Here is a 26,690-nt window from a genome sequence, read left to right on the forward strand (position 1 = left end):
CTGTTTGACCATGATGTAATCTAATTGAAATCTTCCCGTGTCTGCCGGCCTTTTCCAAGTATACCTCCTCCTCTTGTGATCCTTGAACAGGGTATTCGCTATTACTAGCTGAAACTTGTTACAGAACTCAATTAGTCTTTCTCCTCTTTCATTCCTTGTCCCAAGCCCATATTCTCTTTCCCCTACAATTGCATTCCAGTCGCCCATGACTATTAGATTTTCGTCCCCCTTTACATACTGCATTACCCTTTCAATATCCTCATACACTTTCTCTGTCTGTTCATCTTCAGCTTGCGATGTCGGCATGTATACCCGAACTATCGTTGTCGGTGTTGCCCTGCTGTCGATTCTGATTAGAACAACCCGGTCACTGAACTGTTCACAGTAGCACACCCTCTGCCCTACCTTCCTATTCATAACGAATCCTACACCTGTTATACCATTTTCTGCTGCTGTTGATATTACCCGATACTCATCTGACCAGAAATCCTTGTCTTCCTTCCACTTCACTTCACTGACCCCTACTATATCTAGATTGAGCCTTTGCATTTCCCTTTTCAGATTTTCTAGTTTCCCTACCACGTTCAAGCTTCTGACAATCCACGCCCCGACTCGTAGAACGTTATCCTTTCGTTGATTATTCAATCTTTTTCTCATGGTAACCTCCCCCTTGGCAGTCCCCTCCCGGAGATCCGAATGGGGCACTATTCCGGAATCTTTTGCCAATGGAGAGATCATCATGACACTTCTTCAATTACAGGCCACATGTCCTGTGGATACACGTTACGTGTCTTTAATGCAGTGGTTTCCATTGCTTTCTGCATCCTCATGTCGTTGATCATTGCTGATACTTCCGCCTTTAGGAGCAATTTCCCACCCCTAGGACAAAAAAAGGCCGTTGGCAGAGTGATGCTGACTTCTTATGCCGGAAGTCTTCGGCCGCCAATACTGATTGTTGTTGTTGTCGTGGTCTTCAGTTCTGAGACTGGTTTGATTCAGCTCTCCATGCTACTCTATCCTGTGCAAGCCTCTTCATCTCTCAGTACCTACTGCAACCTACATCCTTCTGAGTCTGCTTCGTGTATTCATCTCTTGGTCTCCCTTTACGATTTTTACCCTCCACGCTGCCCTCCAATACTAAATTGGTGATCCCTTGATGCCTCAGAACATGTCCTACCAACCGATCCCTTCTTCTAGTCAAGTTGTGCCACAAACTTCTCTTCTCCCCAATCCTATTCAATACTTCCTCATTAGTTATGTGATCTACCCATCTAATCTTCAGCATTCTTCTGGAGCACCACATATCGAAAGCTTCTATTTTCTTCTTGTCCAAACTATTTATCGTCTATGTTTCACTTTCATACATGGCTACACTCCATACAAATACTTTCAGAAACGACTTCCTGACATTTAAATCTATACTCGATGTTAACAAATTTTTCTTCTTCAGAAACACTTTCCTTGTCATTGCCAGTCTACATTTTATATCCTCTCTACTTCGACCATCATCAGTTATTTTGATCCCCAAGTAGCAAAACTTCTTTACTACTTTAAGTGTCTCATTTCCTAATCTAATTCCCTCAGCATCACCCAACTTAATTCGACTACATTCCATTATCCTCGTTTTGCTTTTGTTGATGTTCATCTTATATCCTCCTTTCAAGACACTGTCCATTCCATTCAACTGCTCTTCCAAGTCCTTTGCTGTCTCTGACAGAATTACAATGTCATCGGCGAACCTCAAAGTTTTTATTTCTTCTCCATGGAATTTAGTACCTACTCCGAAATTTTCTTTTGTTTCCTTTACTGCTTGCTCAATATACAGATTGAATAACATCGGGGAGAGGCTACAACCCTGTCTTACTCCCTGCTGATTATTTATCAAAATTTAGGCAGTGGCGGGGATGGAAGCCGGGACCGAAAACGTTTTGATTATGAATCAAAGACGCTACCCCTAGACCACGGGTTTTACTAGGAAGCTATTAACAGTCATTTTTGTTTCTGCCTACGCTTCAGCACTTTGCGAAAATGCGATACAGCATTATCGTAAAATAATTTTGTAGCATAAGTAACCACTGCTTTATTGGGCTGACGATGTTCAACGTACGATGCAACCGATTCCCATGCTTTCAGCATTTCTCTTATTGCGCCAGAAGATTGCTGCTTTGCCGTTACCGTCGCCGCCTCCGCCTCCTCCTTCTCCTCTGAAGACCTCCTCTCCTCAAGTTCCTGCTGTGAAGCACACTGCAAGTCCACAAGCTCTTCGGTGGTCATTTCTTGGCTGTGATATTCCACAAGTTCATCGATGTCTTTGTTATCCACTTCTAGTCCCACGCTCTTGGCCAAAGACACACTCTCGTTGACTCCCCAAGTACTGACTCAAATGCCTCAGAGTCACGGTCGACAACGCACTCCGGCCAAAGTTTCTTCCAAGCAGGAGTGAGAATTCTTTTTGTAACTCCTGCTCACGCCTTTTCGATCATCTTGACACAGGTAACGATGTTGAAGTGATGTTTCCATAACTCTCTGAGGTTGCTAGCTTCAGTCAGCTCAAAGCTAAGGTCGAAGAGTGCTTTGGTGTAGAGCTTCTTAAAGTTAAAAAATAGTCTGCTGATCCATAGTCTAGAGTAACAGTGCTGTTGTGAGGCAGAAATTGGACCTTGATGAATTGAAATTCTTCAAGGAGGTGCCCTTGTAGGTCTGGAGACCGGGCAGGAACGTTGTCCACAACAAGCAAGACATGGAGTGGCAGATTTCATCTGAAGCAAATATCCCGCCTTCTCACAAATCATGTACTCGTTAATGTTGTCGCCTTGCAATTGCTTTTCATTTATCCATAAGGAGCAACCATCCGGCGTCGTCCAGAATACGGAATCGTTGTTTAGATTCCCTTATCACTCGCTTTGAATCATCTATCTCCTTAATGTTTTCCTTGATCTTGAGCACGGTGCAAATAGTTGTAGATTGTACGCGCGTGCTAAATCAGCAACATTCACACTACGTTCTCGTTTTTCAATGATTTTACGTTTCATTTCTAAGGTCATTTTCTTTCTATTACGGTTATGGCTTTATCTTAGTGGCCATTTCTACGAAGGTTATTAAAATTTGGACAAAAAACTGTGTGTGAACACAAGTTTAGAAAAAATGTGTGATCACAAGCTGCACTAAGATGGTAGCAGAAAGAGCGCTAAGCCGAGACTGCAGTGCGTACTAAAAGACATTGTTGATATGCCGCTGCCGACAGTGAAAGGTGTTCACATTGTTGAACGTTTCCCCTGCGCGCGTGGACGGCTTGTGACGTCAAACTAAATCGTCGTTACTCGTTATGTGAAACATCGCTCGTTAAGAGAGTGATTTTTTTCACTATTTGTTTTGCTCGTTATGCGAATCGCACGTTATGGGAGGTGCTCGTTAAGCGAGGTCGCACTGTAATTTAAAACTAAAGTAGCATTTTTTATCGTATGCTTAACGGTTTCTAGTTTTTTCGGTGGTTTGGAGTCATCTTTTTATTTATTTTATTTATTTATGCATTTATTTTACCTGGAAAGATTAGGGCCTTCAGGCCCTCTCTTACACCTAACCAGGCATACTCAGATTGAACGAATTTCAGTTTGTACAGAACATTATGGACATACCACGTGTTATACATTATTAATGTTAAAGAAAAAATAGAGATTATAACAGTAGTACAAGGATAATTGTAACAAAAAAAATAATTATAACAATCAAGAATAATAATGATAATAATAATCATAATAATAATAGTAATAACTATGGATATGAAAGTAAATATATTTTTCTTTAATGAATGTCACTCCTATTGTTAGTTGCTAATTTTCTCGTTATGTTCTTGTAGCTTGTGAGTTATTTACATCGAGGAGAGACATAAGACGATAGAATGGGGTGAAAGAGATATAGAAGAAGTAGCTAGGTTAGAGGAAGAGAAATAGAATGGTAAAATTTGAAGCTATGATGGAGAGGAGAAAGAAAGAGATGAGAGGGGCACAACAATAGTGGCTATCCCGTCCCTAATATGTAAGTTCTGAGTTCCCTCTTGAATGTTGAGTGGTTCTGGATAAGACGCAGATCACAGGGGAGCGCGTTCCATAGTCGTACGGCTGAGATGGAGAATGACACAGAGAAAGATTTTGTGTTATGTAAAGGTGCAGCCAAGATGCTAGACGTATCCGATCTGGTATCGCGGTTGTGGAAAGATGATAGGTGTTTAATGTGAGAAGATAAGTATTGGGGGCACCAGTGACTAAGAAATCGATGAAGGAAGCACATCGTGTGGAGATCGCGTACCTTATGTAGGCGTATCCAACCTATCTAGGAGTATGAAGGACTGATATGATCATACAACCGTATATTGCATATCTATCTAACGCAAGCATTCATCACTAGCTCGAGGCATCTCGAATTTTCACTATTTCTGCCGTGTTGAACTACATCACAGTAGTAAAGATTAGGCAAGACTTAGTGTTTGGACTATTTTTGTTTAACATGGGTTGGAAATATTTTTCTAAATTTTTGGATTGCATCTACGGAGGAAAGCGATTTCCGCAAGCTGTGGCTGTTTGTTCTTCCCAGTTTAGGTGTTCATCGAAGGTTATTCCAAGATCTTTTACTGTTTTTTTGGTGTGGTAGTTGGGTACCGTTGAGGAGTATTTGAGGGACTGCTTCGCGAAGGTACCGGCTGATTAACTTTGGATGAGATATAAGAATGTCCTGGGATTTCTTGGGGTTTAGTTTCAGACCTAGGTTCTGTGCCCACCGAGAAACAGAGCAAAGATCTGCGTTCATACTCACTACAGCATCAGCGATGTTCTTGGGGCTTGCACTTATTTACAATTCGATGTCGTCGGCATATAGATGGTAGTTACAGGAGTGAATCACTGAAGAAATGTCATTACTGTACAGTGGGAAGAGTAATGGACCAAGGACGGAGCCTTGGGGAACTCCTGACCACACGTTTTTCCATGATGACTTCTCCGACCCACAAATGACTTGTTGACTTCTGTTTTTGAGGTAGTTGTCGAACTACTGTATTGCGCTGTTTGAGAAATTCAGCTGTTTCATTTTAATTAGTAATATATCAAAGCCATCTGTATCAAAGGCCTTGCTAAAGTCAAGCAGTGTTAGGATGGTAGCTTCACGTCTGTCCATAGCATATTTAATGTCATCAGTTACTTTGATTAATGCAGTTGCTGTACTATGGTGCTTTAGAAAGCCTGACTGATGTTTATCATGTGTGTTATGAGTTTTGGCCGTGTGGTTCTAGGCGCTTCAGTCTGGAACCGCGTGACCGCTATGGTCGGAGGTTCGAATCCTGCCTCGGGCATAGATGTGTGTGATGTCCTTAGGTTAGTTAGGATTAATTAGTTCTAAGTTCTAGGCGACTGATGACCTCAGAAGTTAAGTCACATAGTGCTCAGAGCCATTTGAACCATTTTGTTATGAGTTTTGAGGTAATCCGTTAGCTGTTCATGGACGATGTGTTCTAGAGCTTTAGATATTGCAGGTAGTATGCTGATCGACCTGTAGTCACCTGGCGACTTTGGGTTGTCAGTCTTAGGTATAGGTTGAATTAAACTTTGCTTCCACTCAGTAGGATATGTACTACTGACAAGAGACAGGTTGAAGATGTCTGTGATAACTGGAATAATAGTGTCTACACTACAACGTTCTTAATCATGCCAATGCTCACTCCATCATTTCCTACTGCCTCGGAAGAGATTCTCATAATTGCCTTGTGTACTGTGCCTGTAGTGTCATGTTTTAGGAAAAACTGGTCTCTCAAGAGATTAATATCTTGGGGCTGGTATATTGTCGCTGCGTGACAGTTTACAGCTGTTGAGAAGAAATCGTTTAATTCTTCTGCAGACGCTTGATAAACAGCGTCAGTTCTTCGCTTTTAGCTTTCTTGGCTGTATGACAACTCCTCAATGTACGTTTTACTGATGGTTATCTGATAGGAAATATGCAGCATAGGACGAATAGTTTATTTCGCAGTCTCCATCGCGATCGTGTTCAGACTAGCACAGTGCACAGCATTTCGTCACAAATAATTTCGAGCTGTAGTCATAAAAGCCAATGAATGCAATTGGAACCACTATTTCAATACTCGTCTGTAGCTGGTACTACTTCACAAAGCACGAGTATATGAAGACTTCGTGAACACCCGATGCCTCGTGGAGGCCACCGACAGTTCGTTTGGTTCAAATGGCTCTGAGCACTATGGTACTTAACATCTAAGATCATCAGTCCCCCAGAACTTAGAACTACTTAAACCTAACTAACCTAAGGGCGTCACACACATCCATGCCTGAGGCAGGATTCCGTAGCGGTAGCGCGGTTCCGGACTGAAGCGCCTAGAACCGCTCGGCCACACCGGCCGGCTGCCGTTTGTTTGATCGATGGAGAGTAAACGAGACTTGTGCTGTGCGCCATGATAATTTCCTGGGCCACCGAATGTTCGATGACGCAAGATGTTTCGTCTTCGCACCTGCCAGACATCTGCAGGTGAGAAGTGCGAACTGACATCGGCTACGCATGGCGCCCTATTAATGAGGCGCTGTACGTGTTTCTCGTATGCGTCAGGGCCATAGTTGCAAGGCGAAGCACACTGCCAGCAAATAGCTTACTGAAGGCGGAAATATGAAACTCAAGTTTTCCGGCGGTACCCACTCGCTATGGCCCAAGGCGCACTCTGCCGTCTTCACTGAGGAAAAATCGGGGAAATAATGGAGTTCCATAATTACCTAATTGACAGCCGCTATCCTGTTAATAAGGTGTTCATTTTATAAAATGACTAATTGCCTATCAGACGTGGTCCAGTTGCTTATTTATCCCTATCCTCTAGATCCCCGTTTCGCTCCCCCCCCCCCCCCCCCCAAACTCCATTTATAAATATTGGTTCAAATGGTTCAAATGGCTCTGAGCACTATGGGACTCAACTGCTGAGGTCATAAGTCCCCTAGAACGTAGAACTACTTAAACCTAACTAACCCAAGGACAACACACACATCCATGCCCGAGGCAGGATTCGAACCTGCGACCTTAGCGGTCGCGCGGTTCCAGACTGTAGCGCCAGAACCGCTCGGCCACCAGCGGCCGGCGGTTCAAATGGCTTTGAGCACTATGCGACTTAACTTCTGAGGTCATCAGTCGCCTAGAACATAGAACTCATTAAACCTAACTAACCTAAGGAGATCACACACGTCCATGCCCGAGGCAGGATTTGGTTCCAGACTGTAGCGCCTAGAACCGCACGGCCACTCCGACCGGCTATAAATATTGTGTGTGTGTATTTTTAAGGAAGATGGGCAGACGGCTTACTAAATCACTGTCGTAAGTTGCTGATTACTGAGGATGAGGAACACCAGCAGAGTCTGAAAATATAAGAGGGACATTTAAGTTTTATAGTAGAGGTTTATTCTACCACACTACGGGCTGTGCAGTATCGGTAAAGACACTTCCAACCTACCGTCCAGCCGTGTTCAGCATTTCGACGATGCGTTCATCTTTCGAGACGACGAAGTACGAGCAGACCGCTCTTACCATGAGAACATCGTCCTGCAGGAGGTTGGAATCAACGCAATGGACTGGCCCGTGGTATCTGCAGACATGAAACCGACTGATCTTACTCGGGATCAACTGAAACTTGCAGAACATCAGCGCAGCAAACATACCCACACACTGGATGACCCGAGAGAGTGGCAGGTTCTTGCAGCTACGTACCGATCACCTTGTGGAGAGCGTGCACAGATGGGTCCTAGCGTGGTACACTGCACGGTCTGGAGCTAGACAATAATGAGGCTCATTCAGCGGCTGCATCTGTATCAACACAGCTTCTCTGCAGTTTACCCTTAAGTGCCTGGCAGGGGGTTTATCGAGCCGCTTTCACACCATTTATTTACCGTTTCACTCTCGAACAGGGCGCGGGTAAAACGAACATTTAAAACTTTCCGTAAGAATCTCATTTCTCTCATTTGATTATGATGACCATTTCTCCCTATGTAGATGAGTATCATCAAAATATTTTCGAAGCCGGGGGCGGTAGCTGGAGATTCAAATTGCGTGAAAATATCTCGTCGCAACGAAGAACGTCTTTGTTTTAATGACTGCCACCCCAACTCGTGTATCATATCTGTGACATTCTCTCCCCCATTTCGCGATAGTGCAAAACGACCTGCCCTTCTCTGGACTTCTCCGACGACATCCGTCAAGCCGGCCGCAGTGGCCGAGCGGTTCTAGGCGCTTCAGTTTGGAAGCGCGCGACCGATACGGTCGCATACCTCGGGCATGGATGTGTGTGATGTCCTTAGGTTAGTTAGGTTTAAGTAGTTCTAAGTTCTAGGGGACTGATGACCTCAGACGTTAAGTCCCATAGTGCTCAGAGCCATTTGAACCATTTTTGAACATCAATCAATCCTATCTGATGGGGATCCCACACCGCGTGCTCTAGAAGGGATGGACAAGCGTACTGTCAGTAAAACGTACTCTTGGTTCGCCTTCCACTCAACATTACCTACAAGATCGCTTCGCTTTAAGTTGTTCGTAATTGTTATTCGTAGGTAAATAGTTTAACTGATCACCTTTAGATTTGTGTGATCTATCGTCTAACCGACGTTTAACGGATTCCTTGTAGTACTCGTGTGGGTGACCTCACATTTTTCGCATTCTTTGACTGTTCCGCCGGTTCTTGATAGAGAACTCGCACTTGTCATTATATGGAGTTAATTGACGCTTTTCACACCACACATATATCTTATCTAAATCATTTTGCAATTTCTTTTAATTTCTGATGGCTTTACTACACGGCAAATGACAGCATCATCTGCAAACAACCTAAGTTGGTTGCTCTCATTGCATCCTAAATCAAACATTAGGAACAGCAGGGGCGTATAATACTTCCTTGCGGAACATCAACTACCACTTCTACTTTACTCGATCACTTTCCTTCAGTTACTACGAACCCTGAACTTTCAGACAGGAAATCACGAATTTGGTCACACAACTGAGACGATTCTCCAGTTACATAATTTGATTAGTAGACGCTTGCAAAGAATGGTATCAAATGAATTCCGGATACTGAGAAATATGGAATCCATTTCAGATCCCCTGTTGGTAGCACTCATCACTTCATAAGAATAAAGTGCTAGTTGTGCTGCATAAGAACGCCATTTACTTTATGCGTGCTGGCTGTATGTCAATATATCCTTTTCTTCCAGGTTAATTCATAATGTTCGAACACAGTACATGTCTCAAAGTACTGGTGTGACCTCTGCAACTTTCCAGTCTACAGGTATGGATTTTCCGTCTAGCGATCGCCTGTATATGATTGCTAAATATGGAGTTGTTACAGCAGCTTACTCTGAGAGGAAACTAAGTGCTATATAGTCTGGCCCCGAAGCCTTGCCTTTACCAAGTGATCTGAGTGGCTTCGCTGTACCGAGGACATCTACTTGTAAGCTACTGATGTTTGCTGCAGTTCTTGATTATATTTCTGGAATATTTACTTCGTCTTCTTTGGTGAAGAAGTTCCGGAAAACCATATTTAGCAACTCTGCTTTAGTGGCATTGTCACCATTATCATCGCCATCACGCTGTGAAGGTGCTGATTGTGTCCTGCCACTGGCGTACTTTACATATGACCATAATCTCTTCGGATTTTCTACCAAATTTTGACAGAGGTTCGTCGTGGAAGAATTGAAAGCACCTCGCACTTAAATCTGCGCTAAATTTCGTGTTTTTGCAAACCTTCGCCGAGGTTGGGAATTTTGCAGTCTTTCAATGCTTTTTTCGTTGCTTCTGCAACAGCATTCTAACCTGTTTTGTGTACCATGAGATATGAGTTCCGTCCCTTATCTATTTGGCATAAATCTTTCAATAGCTGTCGATCTATTTCTCTGGATTTTAAGCACTCTGGTCTATGCTCACACACGAGGGCTATTCAGAAAGTAAGTTCCCTTGGGTCACGAAATGGAAACCACTGTGAAAATCCGATGAAGCTTTCACAGATGTGTTGCGGAGTGTCTCTAGTATGCCCGTCGATCACGACATATCGCTCTTTTCATTTCTGAGCACACAATGAGCACGTAAAGGTGCATAGATAAATAGTGTCTCTCGTCAAGTATGAGGGCCTGGTGAGAGATTTCGCCTGATGTCATGCAGCCCACATAACACAACTATCGTGCAGTTCCTCCGTCATGACAACTCTCGGCCGCACTCTGCAGGGGCAGTGAAGATGCTCCTGCAGCGTTTTAGGTGGGAAGTGACTGATCACCCACAATACAGCCCGTAACTGGCTGTCCGTAACTTTCACCTCTGCTCGCATGAACAGCTGGCTATGAAGACAACAGTCAGGCACAGTCAACACGCTGTAGACCTGTGTTGGATGATGGCGGAAAGCACAAACGGTTACCTTCTATAACGAGGTTATTGGGAAGTTGGTACAACGCTACGACAAATGTCTAAGTGGGAGTGGCGACTATGTGAAGAAGCAGCTGGAAGGAGAAGCTAACTATTGCAAATAAAACATTTTTGATTTTCACAGTGGTTTCCATTTCGCGACCGGTCGGAACTTGCTTTCCGAATAGCCCTCGTAGGCAGGTAGTTTTATTTCACAGTAATTTTTTTGTTCCACACCATTGGCTGGTTGGTACAATAACCGCTACGAACTATTTAAAAGGCAGTATTGGTAGCAAAATAACGATTATTTAATAACACATTTCACCCTTTTAAGGAATCGTCAGATTATATAGTATTCTGTAAATATGCATTCGTAAGATTCGTGCGAGATAGGGTGTGGACCTTAAACACGCACCAGCATCTGCAATCTCATAAGTGCAGGATGTATTTTAGGTCCACAGCCCATCTCGCACGCTTTTTGATGAATCCTTGTTTGCAGAATACTACATGATCCGATGACTCCCCAAGAGAATTAAACATGTTATAAGATAATCATTATTTTACAACCAAGACTGCCTTCTTTTTGAAACAGCTGTAAAATTAGTATTTTCACAAGACTTATATTTTCTCGAAACTAGCTGTAGCTTATCATCCAGGGGGAGGAGGAGGAGAAGCATGACATGAGCAAAGAAAAGTGGACCGATAGACTGGAATGGAGAGTAGATCCTAAATTATAATGGTGATGCTGATGACAGATAATCTGCTACCAGTCCTTTACATAGTCTGTCAGTATTTTGAACATGGCTCACTTCAGCAACAGTTACAGAATGGCAGATGAATAAGACAGCCAAGCAGTTGCCATAAATGGTGGTTTTCAATTAATCTTAACCATGGTTTCAATGGATCTGAACCTGTCTTCTTCATAAGTACAAGAAACAAACTTCAAATTGACAAACAGTCAGTTAGTACAGCGGTCTAACATTTCCACAAAATGTGGGTAAGAACAATCTGTACATCCATTTGCAAAAGTTAAGGATCCTAAAATTAAGGCTTGTCACATCAGTAAAATTGATAACATTAAGAGCTACATGCCGACTCATGCACTTAACATGGTCAGACGTTTTATGTGATCGATTTTACTGATGTGACAGGTCATGATTTTAGGGGTCTTAACTTATACAAATCGATGTACAGATCGTTGCCGATACATTTCATGTGGAGATGTTTGACCGCTTTACTAAATGACTGTTTGGTAATGTGAAGTTTGTTTCTTGTACTTCGAAAGAAGACGGGTTTAAATCCGTTGAACTCTGGTTAAGGTTAACTGAAAACCACCATTTATAGAAGTGATTGGCTGTCTTATTCACTAGGAGTTGTCAGTTTAGGAATACTGAGCTCATCTTCTCTTCTATATGAATTACTGTGAAGCAATAATACAATTTGCAAAACGACAGGAATACTGTTGGATATCATAAGAAATAGAGCAAAATTCTGTGTTTTTGGTATCGTTTGGTCAATTGGCGAGTCCGAATTGCTCCACCACAATAAAGAATGTTAAAATGTAATCGCTGTAAGTCATGGCTGAATTTGTCATGTCACTCAGGAAGCAGCTGCAAACGCTGTAACAGCAATTTTCTTCCAGCGCCATTACTTGGGCCAACACATTTGACAGCAATATAATGGAACGTTCTTGTCTGCTTAGATCGTTACCGCTAGATTGTTTGTATGACATTCATACAAGAATTTGTTTACTTGCTCATGCTGAGTAATGAAGGGCGATCTGTAAATATTTAACGCGAAGGAGGACAACTTCTCAACCAAGATAGCATCTGTTAAACTGTGATTTACGGTGACCGGTTTCGGTAAACGGAGTTATTATAATCTCATTTCTGAACAGGTTAATACATGTGCTCAATTTGAGCTATGAATGTAATCCATATATTAATTAGTTCGACATTTGACGTAAGTTGCATTGGCATGGCAAAGTTAAAACTAGTATGTACATACAATCCGTTCAAAGTTCAAACCAGCATTTACAAAATGTTTTAGCAAGTGCATCCATCCCGTGCTGCAGGTAACAGAGTATATGACCGATGGAAGAGCGCCACTGAACTCAGCTAATTAAGATAAGGTGTACATTTATAACTCAAACTGGGCACATGTATTAACCTGTATTGAGATCAGACGACAGTAACTCTCGATCTTATCTGACAAGCTGCCTGTCTTCAACAAGAATTAGTTAACTGAAAAAGTTATTAATTAAAATATTTGACTACAAATCTCAGTTACTGGTTTCATTCATATTAATTTTTTGCAGTGAATTGTAAGACTTAGAACCTGAATCTTTTGTATTGGCTGTGAGCCACTGCACAACTTCTTGCCAGAGAATGAAAGTTCATCTGAGACTTATTGAATTTCGCTGCAGAATGTATATGTTGGCTGTTGGTCATTTCAAATTTACCACAATTTTAAATGTCCCGCCATTATCCTTGGGCTACAGCGTAAGTGCGCTGTTTGCATTTTCAGATTTCCCCACCTTTTTGATTTGGATCTCATGGGCTGTGACGCTAGAGGAGTTGTGGCGGTGACTGCAGTGCCACGGTGAACATCATACTAGTGTTGGAAATCAGAACTAGTACATTAGATTTTCGAATTACTTGCAGTTTATAACTTGGGATAGTGTGCAATTCTGTTGGTGTAGGAGCTCGCAGTCTGCACGTCTGGCTGTCGGTCCATCCGTGCATGTCTCTCTGGTGGCAGCTGCAGTGCATGTACCTCAGTTGGGCTTGGCATGCAGCCATTATGTGGTGTGATGTGGTATGTCAGGTGGCAGTGCAGGAGTCTACCTGCTATGGTATATTTTTAAATAAATACCCCTATCCTATTCCTACCATAAGTGTTTAACTGCACACAGTTTTTAAGTAGGACATGTCAGGTCTAAGCTTTGGGAGGCAATTATTTAAACCTCAGCAGATGGGGTGTAGGAAATTGTTGGTATCTCAGAAGAGAAGGTGAATTGTTTAAACTTCGTGCTGCCACCATTTTAAACTTAGGGCAAACAATATGACAACAATGTAGGGTGTACCTGTATGGTCATGTCCATCATCTTTAATTTTACACCAAGCACAAGTGATTGGCAACCATGCAGGTTGTGCTCATATTCCAGCCTTGAATTGTGATGTTACAGGACTGTGCTCTGCATTCCCACATTCTGATAGCATAGAGGCTGTACATCGACCATCTTGCAATGTTATGTCATAGGGCTGTGCTTCAATTTGCAGGTTCACCACCTAGGATTTTCAAGCAATAGAATAACTGACAATCTTTGATCTCCTACCAATTTACAGTTAGGACCACTGTCCTGTGAGAAAACAATCTCGCGCAACTGGGCTATTCTGCATGTGTGAATTTTCCACTGTTTTCAATTCCCTGCCATTTTTTGATTTTCCTGACACTTCATACACAGAGCATTCGGCCTGTGTCAGAGAGGTGATTGAAGGGGGGGAGGGCAAGATATCTGGCAACACTGCACGATGTTGTCGATGACACAATAAGGGGAAATCTGGCAGCAATGCAGGCTGTGCTCGTTCTCTCTCAGCACCACTACTGGTGGGCAGTTAGCATTATCTAAATAGACTCTCAACCTCAAAGGAGCTGCTGTAAACGCTGAAAGAGCTCTTCACCCATGGTGCGAAAGGTGGCAGTTGACCCTGAATAAGGAAAAGTGGGAAGTTATTCACATGAGTACTAAAAGAAATCAGCTAAATTTCGATTACGCGATAAGTCACACAAATCTGAAGGCTGTAAATTCAAATAAATACTTAGGGATTACAAATAAAAATAATCTAAATTGGAACGATCACATAGATAATATTGTGGGTAGAGCAAACCAAAGACTGCGATTCAGTGGCAGAACGTGCAACAGGTCTACTACAGAGATTGCTTACACCACGCTTGTCCGCCCTATTCTGGAGTATTGCTGTGCGGTGTGGGATCCGCATCAGGTGGGACTGAGGGATGCCATCGAAAAAGTACAAAGAAGGTCAGCTCGTTTTGTACTATCGCGAAATAGGGGAGATAGTGTCACAGACATGATACGTCAATTAAAGTGGCAATCATTAAAACAAAGGCGTTTTTCGTTGCGATGGGATCTTCTCACGAGATTTCAATCACCAGTTTTCTCCTCCGATTGCGAAAACATTCCGTTGGCACCCACCTACATAGGGAGAAATGATCATCACGATAAAATAAGAAAAATCAGGGCTCGCACAGAAGAATTTAAGTGCTCGTTTTTCCCGCGTACCGTTCGAGAGTGGAACGGTAGAGAGACAGCTTGAAAGTGGTTCATTGAACCCTCTGCCAGGCACGTTTTTGCGAATAGCAGAGTAATCACGTAGATGTAGATGTAGATGTGAGACAATAAATATTGAAACTGGAAGACTACTGAACTTTCTGTCAGCCACATATTAGAAGTGGCGATGAATCGCAGAACGATCGCCACATTTAGAGAAGCAAGGTCACATCCTCGGTCCTGAGATCTGACGAAGATGATTTTAATGTAACGCATGTGCTTTTTAGTTATGTGATTTTTCCTGTGTACCTAAGCCGAGGATGAGAAGTTGCTTCTCGAAATGCGTCGCTTGGCATTTGATTTATCGCGTTACAGTGTGTGGTTGAGCCAAAGTTCAGTATTCCACTAATTACATAACAACGGAGACCTCGCTTCAGTTACACAGGGGAAGTCCAAACCGCAATAATCCGAGGGCAGAGCAGACGGGCTGCACGTGGCGCTGCGTTTCGCTGTACGAGCTGAATTGTGCGTCGGAACACGGCGCAGTCCACGTCTTAGTAGCGCCGGCGGTCGGCCGGTGGAAGGGGCTGAGGTGACCGGCAGCTGGACAGGTGATCCCGTCCGGTCGTGACGCGGGAAAGTCCGAGCGGCTGGGCGAACGAGAGCAGTCGGTGGGAGAACAAGTAGCGCGCGCTTCCGGCCAGGGAGTGGCCAGCTGCTGTCTCAGGGCGACGTGCACCGGGCCGGAGCCGCTGCTGGCGGGGGCGCAGTGGCTGCGTGCAAACTCCTAGTCCTCCCTGTCAACTACTGTGCGGTAGACTCTTCCATCTCTAAAGGCTGCCGCTTGCCCTGCTCACCACTTTCCGACAGAGGTGCCACACTTAATAAAAGCAAGTCCTCTGGTCCAGATTGTGTACCAATTCGGTTCCTCTCAGAGTATGCTCATCCAATAGCTCCATACTTAACAATCTTATACAACCGTTCGCTCGACGAGAGATCCGTACCCAAAGACTGGAAAGTTGCACAGGTCACACCAGTATTCAAGAAAGGTAGTAGGAGTAATCCACTTACTTACAGGCCCATATCATTAACGTCGGTATGCAGCACGATTCTGGAACATATATTGTGTTCAAACATTATTAATTACCAAGAGCCGGCCGGAGTGGCCGTGCGGTTCTAGGCACACAGTCTGGAGCCGAGCGACTGCTACGGTCACAGGTTCCAATCCTGCCTCGGTCATGGATGTGTGTGATGTCCTTAGGTTAGTTAGGTTTAATTAGTTCTAAGTTCTAGGTGACAGATGACCTCAGAAGTTAAGTCGCATAGTGCTCAGAGCCATTTGAACCATTTGAGCCAATTACCACGAAGAAAACGCTCTATTGACACACAGTCAACACGGATTTAGAAAACTTCGTGTAACACGCACGGGGGTACAAATGGGTGGGGGGTACCTTAAACTGGTTGTCGTTCCTGCTTTCCTTGGCCGTGCGTCCTGTCCACACCACGTACCTGGTAATCCTGCGGCGGTCGTACTGCTCTGCTCTACACTGCTGCTGGCTTGCCTGAAATTATCTATCGAAATATGCAAGCGGGTTTAGGGGATCCACTCAACGTTAAAACACAACACGTCCTATGTCTGGTATGAACATCTATATTCTGAGATGATGTGGAAACCAGAGGTTGCACTGTCTACACTCTAAATCGTAAATGTTATCCCAATTAACAATCTTGATGATTAAGAGTCCAAAATATCACTCGGACGAGCGTACGCGTAACCGACACGACGCGGGTCATTGTTGATGATGCGGAAGCCGAATGATCGAACGAAAATTCTTACTCTCGTCACACATACAGATATCTGGTAATCGTCCCCCTTGTGATTAGTAATGATATAACACTGTTCGTAAAGTTAATTTTTCAGTTCTCAGTTCTCACTTGTAGGAGCGTGCGCGTAACCGACGCGGCGCGCCTGATTGTTGATAATGCGGAAACGCGATGATCGAACGCACGTCCTCACGCTCGCTACAAGACACTGGCACTCGACTGCACTCTTTTATGGTAACTAATTTCTACTGATTCACATCAGTTCATTCTGGGAGACCGAACACGGTGCGGATGATCGATGGTGTGCGACACGCAACGAGAGAAAACATAAATACGTTATCGACGGCACTGCTCATTTTTTCATTACTTCTTGGCACACTTTCCTCTGAGTCACTTCCATATTTCATCACTTTACTGTAACAGTACTTGTAGCAACACTTCAACCTGAATACTAAAATAGCCTCTCACATGCAGAGCTACACACTACACAACATAACAGTTTCGTGTCCCGCGCTCGACTCGACAGACGCGGCTGTCCGCAAAGATACTCCACAACTAAGCCAGCGATATGACAATACCCTTACAATCGTTCTTGTGAAACACAGATACCTCTTTACTCACATGAAGTGTTGAGTGTTATTGACAAGGGATTTCAAATGTATTCCGTATTTCTGGACTTCCGGAAGGCTTTTGACGCTGTACCACACAAGCTGCTTGTAGCGAAATTGGCTCCTCATGGAATATCGTCTCAGTTATGTGACTGGATTTGTGACTTCCTGTCAGAGAGATCACAGTTCGTAGTTATTGACGCAAAGTCATCGAGCAAAACAGAAGTGATTTCTGGCGTTTCCGAAAGTAGTGTTATGGGCCCTTTGTTGTTTCTTATCTATGTAAACGATTTGAGAGACAACCTGAGCAGCCGTCTTAGGTTTTTTTGCAGATGACTCTGTCGTTTATCAAATAATAAAGTCATCAGAAGATCAAAAGAAACTGCAAAACGATTTAGAAAAGATATCTCTATGGTGCGAAAACTGGCAAGTGACGTAAATAACGAAAAGTGTGAGCTCATCCACATGAGTGCTAAAAGGAATCCGTAAAATTTCAGTTACACGATAAATTAGTCAAATCTAAAGGCCGCAAAATCAACTAAATACCTAGCAATTACAGTTACCAACAACTTAAATTGGAAGGAACACACAGAAACTGTTGTAGCGAAGGCTAACGAAAAACTGCGCTTTATTGGCAGAACACTTAGAAAATGAAACAGATCTACTAAAGACACTGTCTACACTACACTTGCACGTCCTCTTTTAGAGTACTGCTGCGCGGTGTGGGATCCTTCCTAGGTAGGACTGACGGAGTACATAGAAAAAGTTGAAAGAAGGGTAGCACCTTTTGTATTATCGCTAAACAGGGGAGAGAGTGTCACTGAAATGATAGAGGATTTGGGATGGACATCATTAAAACAAAAACAATGACCAACGTCCTCCTCCGCATGCAAAAATGTTCTGTTGACGCCGACATGCAAAGGGAGAAACGATCAGCATGATAAAAAAAGGGAAATCAGAACTCATACGCGCTATACGAGATTGGAATATTAGAGAATTGTGAAGGTGGTTTCATGAATCCCCTGCCAGGCACTTAAATGTTATTTGCAGACTATCCATGTACATGTAGATTTTATTAAATCTACATGGACATGTAGATGTCCGTGTAGATGTAATAAAATGCATCACGTACGAGTATATTCTACTGCATTGACTGGCGCTGTTTTGTTATGCTGTCTGGAAGCCTACCACGTCTTGAAAGTTTAAACCAGTGCTAACGGACAAGCAACCACGAGTGAAATAACCGTATAAATGAGTGTGGGACGTACGTCGAACGAATCAGTTATGACTGTGCGGCGAAATTTGGCGCTCAGGAACTATGGCAACATGCGACCGACGCGAGTCCCTTCCCTAACAGCAAGACATCGCCTGCAGCGCTTCTCCTAGACTCGTGACCACATCGGTGGGACCCTAGACGCTTGGAAAACCGTGGCATTCTCAGATGAATCCCGATTTCAGCTGGTAAGAGCTGATGGTAGGGTTCGAGTGTAGTGCCGAACCCACGAAGCCACGGACCCAAATTGTCAACAAGGCACTGTGTAAGCTGGTGGTGGCTCCATAATGGTGTGGGCTGTGTTTGCATGGAATGGACTGGATCCTCTGGACCACCTCAGTCGATTATTGATTGTAAATGGTTTATTTCGGCTACTTGGAGACCATTTGCAGCCATTCACGGACTTCATGTTCCCAAACAACGATGCAACTTTTATGGATGACAGTGCCCCGTCTCATCGGCCCACAATTGTTGCCGATTTGTTTGAACAGCATTCTGGATAATTCCAGCGAATGATTTGGCCACCCATCGAACATTTATGAGACATAATCGAGAGATCAGTTCATGCACTTACTCCTGCACCGGTAACACTTTCGCAGGCTTTTGCTACTTCAGTGTATAAAGATGAAGGTCGTAGTTGTGGCAACAGGCGCCAACGGCTAACACACAGAACGAAACCACAAATGGGGCGTGGGTCCCTTTTGAACGCGGACTTATTTTGTAGACACTAGTTCCATCGTGTTTGTCGATTTCACGTTGTGAATGTGTGTTTATATTCTTTTGGTATCAACGTGCTAAGCTGCAATGCTATTCAACGTCACATATTTCTTCACGAATAAGCTGTAGCTTGTCACTGGATTCATGAGTTTTAGTTACATTTGGGCTTATTTTAGAATTATCCATGTCTCCTGACATTACACAAATTCTCGGAGGCAAGAAAATAATACAAATATAGCGTAAATGACGTAGAAAGAGGACGAAAAACTAACGTACTTAACAACGCATGTGACTTCCTATTTTGTCACCACGTGGAGCGCTAGTGTCGCTCCATTTGTCGAACGGCTGTAGCAACTTTCGCATCAGACAGAGTCGCAGCTGGATAAATGAGATTCCGTTATGAAAAGAAAACTAACCGTGTACTGTAAGGATCCTAAATAATTACAGAGTCTAAAAAGGATATGCAATGTTTCTGTAAGCTGCTCATTTGATGTATTATGATTTCCCACGCTATTTAAGTTGAGATCCTTGTCAGTTCCCAACATGTGGTGGCAATCTTCGTGAATATGCCTGGTTACGCCTGACTTCTCGAAATGGTTAAAACGAAAAAGTTTCTACACTTTGCACCTTGACTAAAAGAACCTGTCAGTTTGGCCTATTTAGTTCGTACTGCAGGAGTCGCATTAGATTTTGTAGACACTAGTTCCATCGTGTTTGTCGATTTCACGTTCTAAATTGTTCCTTAGCTTAAATCGCATCATCAGATTTTTTAAAAGTAACTGCATATGTAACCCATCAATTATAAAGCCATATACAATGGAAAATGGAAGCGAAAGTAACTGGGTATGTAATTCGTCAGTTATGACGGATCGGTGACACATGCAGCTACTTTTACACAATCTGATGAAGCCCCAAAAGGATGAAACCTCTTATTAATATTAAATAATTCCTCAACCAAGACTGCTTTCATTCTAGAGCCATTCCATTTTAAACTATTTCATCAGCTGACTGTGATACGGATGCATATCTCAAGACACGGGTGTAAGGGACGTCGTCACATTATTTTGTCATTTTATTACTCTTGTTTGTTTTATATTGGTCGCCCTTAGAAGATTCTTGTACAAATTCTAAAGATGAAGGCTTGACCTTCTAAGCGCATTAGTTCTAGTGTTTTTTAACTGTAAATAGGTGGTTGAGCCGACGTTTTAACACTGATTTTTACAACCCTGATCTCATATCCATTTTGGGTAAAATCAAAGTTGTGTCTTTAATTTTTCAGAAAATACTTTTTTCAATTCAAATTTTTTTAAATTATTCTATTGATTGATTATTAATATCAGATTATACAGTAACTCACAGCTCATAACAGCCGCTCATCGCAGAATGGAATAAACCAAAAGTTATGTAAGGTTCTTCATTACACGTAGTTTTCAGTTATTTTTTATTTATTTATCGTGTCAGAAGCAAACTAAAAAAAAAAGTATTAGATACATTACTACATACATACATACATTATGGTTTATAAATTAAACTAGTCAAGAATGAAATAAATGATTAGACACAGATTGTGTTGTCAAACATAAGGTAATTTTAATCCATACAGTGGATGTCCAAAAATTTGCAACGTCCAGTGCACTTTGTGTAGCGTTTACGAGGTCCTCCGTGGTGCACACAGTTGGAGGTAATGTGCATTGTAGTAGATGTGTTGATGTCTGCACGGCAGCTCCGCAGTCACACTGGAGAGAGTCCACCTGGAAGCCCCACCTCTCCAGATTACTCTCGGATCTTGTGACAGAAGAACGCAGGCGGTTGAGTGATTTCCATGTGGACCATTTCTCCGTGTGGCCTGGGGGAAGAACTTCTTGCGGGATCAGCCACTCCTCCAGATGCTGGTATGTGACCTGCCATCTCTTCTCCCGGTGTTGATGTGAAGTGTCAGCGAGTGGTTCTGTACTGTGAAGGAAGCTCTTTCTAGACACAAGTCTTTGCTGTGCAGGTTGGTGGCCATGTAGTGGGTGGGCTTCGGATGTTAATGCCTTCTTCATTTCACTCCGTGCTGCTGTATCTCTTCGGATGTCCGGGGAGGCTATGCCGGATAAGCAGTACAGTTTTTTCACAGGTGTGGCTCTTAGACAACCCGTAGTGATACGACATGTCTCATTCAGAGCAATATCAACTTTCTTTGTATGTGTACATCTGCGCCATACTGGGCAAGCGTACTGAGCTGCAGAGTAGCAGAGGGCTAATGCGGATGTGCGCACTGTGTCTGGCTGTGCTCCCCATGTTGTTCCAGTCAGCTTCCTAACCACATTGTTCCTAGCAGCCACTTTTTGCTTTGTTTTTAAGCAGTGTTCCTTATATGTAAGAGCACGGTCCAGAGTGACTCCGAGGTATTTTGGAGTCTTGCAGTGTTCTAAAGAGGTTCCTTCCCAATCTATCTGCAAGGTTCTACTAGCCTGTGTTTCGGAGGTGGAAAGCACAGGTCTGGGTCTTAGAAGGATTTGGTTTCAATTGATTGTCCCTGTAATAGGCAGTTAATTCTTTCAGGGCATCAGTTAGCTTCCGTTCCGCCCTCTCAAAGCTGTGATTGCTCGGTCATCTGCATATGTGAAGCTTTGTGTTCCTCCTGGTAACGGCTGGTCGTTAGTGTGTATATTGAAGAGGGTGGGTGCCAGTACACTGCCCTGTGGCAGCCCATTTTTCTGCTGCCTCCATCTGCTTCTTTGTCCTTGATATTCCACAAAATATCTTCGGTTCTGCAGAAGATTTCTAATTAGACAGGTTAGTTTGTAGTCCTTGGTGAGGTTGTATAGCTTCAGCAACAAGAGTCTGTGGTTGACAGTTTTTAGTGAGCATCCGAATTTATTTTGATAGAGTGATACTCTCGTTGGGAATAATCCATTTAAAGACTATAATTATGAAATGAATTCGAATGTGCATCAGCAACTGTAATTTCTAATTTACAGTTAACAATTATTTATATCTCCTATCTTTATTTTGCGTCAGAATTGCTACAATATGACAGATCACCTGCTTGAGGTTCAAATGGTTCAAATGGCTCTGAGCACTACGGAACTTAACTTCTGAGGTCATCAGTCCCCTAGAGCTTAGAACTACTTAAACCTAACTAATCTAAGGACATCACACACATCCATGCCCGAGACAGGATTCGAACCTGCGACCGTAACGGTCGCGCGGTTCCAGACTGTAGCGTCTAGAACCGCTCGGCCACAGCGGCCGGCCCTGCTTGAGGTATTCAGTCATCATCACATCTGTTAAAAATAAAAAAAAACAATAATAAGTAATGTTCTGTAAACTAAGTATATATTTACATTTAGAAATTACATAACATCCATACAAATGGATGTAGTCAAAGAAATATTGTAGGGAAATGGGAGAAAGTTAAAGTTTAATTTATTCTAGTTATGTTCATTGTTATAGTAGCTCATTCTGTAAGTAATCAGTATATATCCTTCCACATCTCTTGTGCATCAAATGAGACATTTTAAACAAAAGCAGTGCACGTCATCTTAAAATTTCAACTAACATCCGACAATTAACAAAAACTACGCCCTCATTGGTCTTTATCAGGAGGAATCGGCGTTTATGAATTGGTTACGACCCATCGACTCATAGAGCCCATTGTGAGGACCCTATGTTACCCCACATCACAATATATCCATAGTCGTTTGGAGTATTTCTTAAGGTTGTTCTGTGCGGTTGCATGTAACGGTGTGATGTATTGGTAGTTACGCAGCAACCGCTGATTACTTTCTATCCAAAGGTAAAAAAGTAATCTTTGCTTGCCGAAAATGATTTATAATTATCATTGTTGCTTGTAAATTGCGCGCCTTGGGCCTAAGGTTTGTAATAAACACAGTTGTTCGGCAGCGTTCATCATGAGAATCATTGCCGTTTCTGAGAGCATGCTTGATGTTAGACTAGACATTCGTGGCATGCTTTTCGTTGACTTAAAGTTTCAGTGTAAAACGACTTCTTGAAGATCGTGGCATACATAATTTTTTCAGACATTTGTGCATTTTCAATTATTGGTGTTGGTGTAACAAACGAAGCAATACACAAGAAATTTGTTATCCATCATCATCTATCCTAACTAGCTACATTCATTTTTCTCATCTTCGTGTGATCCTGAATAAATTCTCACAGTATTTTAAAAGAACTTGTATCATTTATACGCAGTAAACAAAGACGACAAGACTATCCACGTCCACATGACCACTCTGCAACTCACCCTTGAGTGCCTGCTAGCGAGTTCATCGAACCACTTTCACTCCATTTCTCCGCCGTTCCACTCTCGAACAGCGAGTGGGAAAAACGAACACTTAAATCTTGACATTGCGAGCTCTGTTTTCTCTTATGTTATTACGATGGTCATTTCCCCCTACGTCGGTGGGCGACAAAAGAATTTTTTCGTACGGGGAGGGGAAAGTTGGCGATTGAAATTTACTGCCAACATATCGCCGCAGCGAAGAACTCCTTTGCTTTAATGGCCAAGACCACAAATCGCTTATATCCGTGATACTCTCACCCCTATTTCGCGATAGCACAAAACGAGCTGCACTTCTTTGGACTTTTTCGATATCCTCCGTTAATCCTGTCTGGATGCACAGCAATAGTACAGCAGATGACGGACGAGCGAAGTATGGGCAGTCTGTTTAGTAGGCCTGTTGCAACTTCTAAGTGTTCTGCCAATAAAACGCTGTCTTTGGTTTCCCTGTCCCATAACATTATCTGTGTGATCGTTCCAATTTAAGTTGTCAATAATTGTAATTCCTACGTATTTACGAGGGCGTGCTGAAAAATAATACTTTTCGAATTATTTATGTGAAAACTGCTAAAGCCTTTTAAATAAAGCAAACGTTATTAACATTCCACATATTTATTATTCATGTTTACATATTTGCAGACCTCTGCCGCAAGAAGGCTCCGAATTGTAACTGTAACATCGCGGTGTGTAACGTAATTATGTCGGAGGGTGAAGAACAACGTGCTGTAATCGAGTTTCTGATTCGAAGAGATCGTCCACACGTGCAGCACCTCCTCCTTCAGCATGGCGAGGTCAGACCTCATACAAGGGGCTGCGTATATCTGCAACAATCGACGCCTTGGGTTCATCGTCATCGTTCATCCTCCACACAGTCCCGACTCGGTGCCATCCGATTTTCATCTGTTTCCATCTCCGAGGACTTCAGTTTGATAGTGATGAAGCGGTGCAGACAAAAGCGAAGCTGTGGTGCCGTCGGCAAAGTCAAACACTCTACAGTGACTGTATAAACAAACTGGTCCCTCGTTCGGAGAAATGTTTTCGTCGCCCAGGTGATTACGAAGGGCGTTTGAAAAGTCCGTGGAAAAATAAAAACTACTTACATGTCTGTGGTAAACCTTTTTTTAATTTTTCGACATGGTCTCCTTTTAGACTTACACACTTTGTCCACCGCTGTTCTAATTTGTTGATCCCTTCCGAATAACAGTAATTGTCAAAGTCTGAAAATAGCTATTAGTTGCTCCTCGTTTGAATAAAATCTTTGTCCCGCCAGCCATTTCTTCAAATTGGGGAACAAATAGTAGTCCGAGGGAGCCGAGTCTGGAGAATAGGAGGGCTGTGAAACGAGTTGGAATCCTATTTCCATTAATTTTGCGACCACAACTGCTGAGGTGTGTGCTGCTGCATTGTCGCGATGGAAAAGGACTTCTTTGCGGTCCAATCGCCAGCGTTTTTCTTGCAGCTCGGTTTTCAAACGGTCCAATAACGATGAGTAATATGCACCTGTAATAGTTTTACGCTTTTCCAGATAGTCGATGAGGATTATCCCTTGCGAATCCCAAAAGACAGCCGCCATAACCTTTCTGGCCGAAGGAGTGGTCTTCGCCTTTTTTGGTGCAGATTATCTCTTGGTAGCCCATTGTTTAGATTGTTGTTTGGTTTCAGGAGTACATTAATGTATCTATGTTTCATCTACAGTGACGAAACGAAACTTAAAGTCCTGCGGATTCTTCCTGAACAGCTGCAAACCATCCTTGCAACACTTCACACGATTCCGGTTTTGGTCAAGCAGGAGCAATCGCGGAACCCATCATGCGGATAGCTTTCTCATGTCCAAATGTTCATGCAAAATATTATGTACTCGTTCATTCGAGATGCCCACAGCACTAGCAATCTCACGCACATTAACTCTTCTGTCATCCATCACCTTATCATGGATTTTATCAATGATTTATGGAGTCGTAACCTCCACACGGCGTCCAGAACGTTCAGAATCACTTGTGCCCATATGGCCACTCCAAAAATTTTGAAACCACTTATAAAGTGTCCCAATCGAAGGTGCAGAGTAACCGTAACGTTTATCAAGCTTCTCTTTAGTCTCCTGAGGCGTTTTGCCTTTCGTAAAATAATGTTTAATCACCACACGAAATTCTTCTTCATCCAGTATTTGACAATCACTCGACTTCCTTAATTCACACGTATGCCAAACACAAAGACATAGTGAGATTTTCACTCTGCAGCGGAGTGTGCGCTGATATGAAACTTCCTGGCAGATTAAAACTGTGTGCCCGACCGAGACTCGAACTCGGGACCTTTGCCTTTCGCGGGCAAGTGCTCTACCAATTGAGCTACCGAAGAACGACTCACGCCCGGTACTCACAGCTTTAGTTCTGCTCATTCTGGAAACATCCCCCAGGCTGTGGCTAAGCCATGTCTCCGCTATATCCTTTCTTTCAGGAGTGCTAGTTCTGCAAGGTTCGCAGGAGAGCTTCTGTAAAGTTTGGAAGGTAGGAGACGAGATACTGGCAGAACTAAAGCTGTGAGTACCGGGCGTGAGTCGTGCTTCGGTAGCTCAGATGGTAGAGCGCTTGCGCGCGAAAGGCAAAGGTCCCGAGTTCGAGTCTCGGTCGGGCACACAGTTTTAATCTGCCAGGAAGTTTCATATCAGCGCACACTCCGCTGCAGAGTGAAAATCTCATTCTGGAAACATCCCCCAGGCTGTGGCTAAGCCATGTCTCCGCTATATCCTTTCTTTCAGGAGTGCTAGTTCTGCAAGGTTCGCAGGAGAGCTTCTGTAAAGTTTGGAAGGTAGGAGACGAGATACTGGCAGAACTAAAGCTGTGAGTACCGGGCGTGAGTCGTGCTTCGGTAGCTCAGATGGTAGAGCGCTTGCGCGCGAAAGGCAAAGGTCCCGAGTTCGAGTCTCGGTCGGGCACACAGTTTTAATCTGCCAGGAAGTTTCATATCAGCGCACACTCCGCTGCAGAGTGAAAATCTCATTCTGGAAACATCCCCCAGGCTGTGGCTAAGCCATGTCTCCGCTATATCCTTTCTTTCAGGAGTGCTAGTTCTGCAAGGTTCGCAGGAGAGCTTCTGTAAAGTTTGGAAGGTAGGAGACGAGATACTGGCAGAACTAAAGCTGTGAGTACCGGGCGTGAGTCGTGCTTCGGTAGCTCAGATGGTAGAGCACTTGCCCGCGAAAGGCAAAGGTCCCGAGTTCGAGTCTCGGTCGGGCACACAGTTTTAATCTGCCAGGAAGTTTCATATCAGCCCACACTC

This window comes from Schistocerca piceifrons, chromosome 4, assembly GCF_021461385.2.
Source record: "Schistocerca piceifrons isolate TAMUIC-IGC-003096 chromosome 4, iqSchPice1.1, whole genome shotgun sequence".
Taxonomy (NCBI): Eukaryota; Metazoa; Arthropoda; class Insecta; order Orthoptera; family Acrididae; genus Schistocerca; species Schistocerca piceifrons.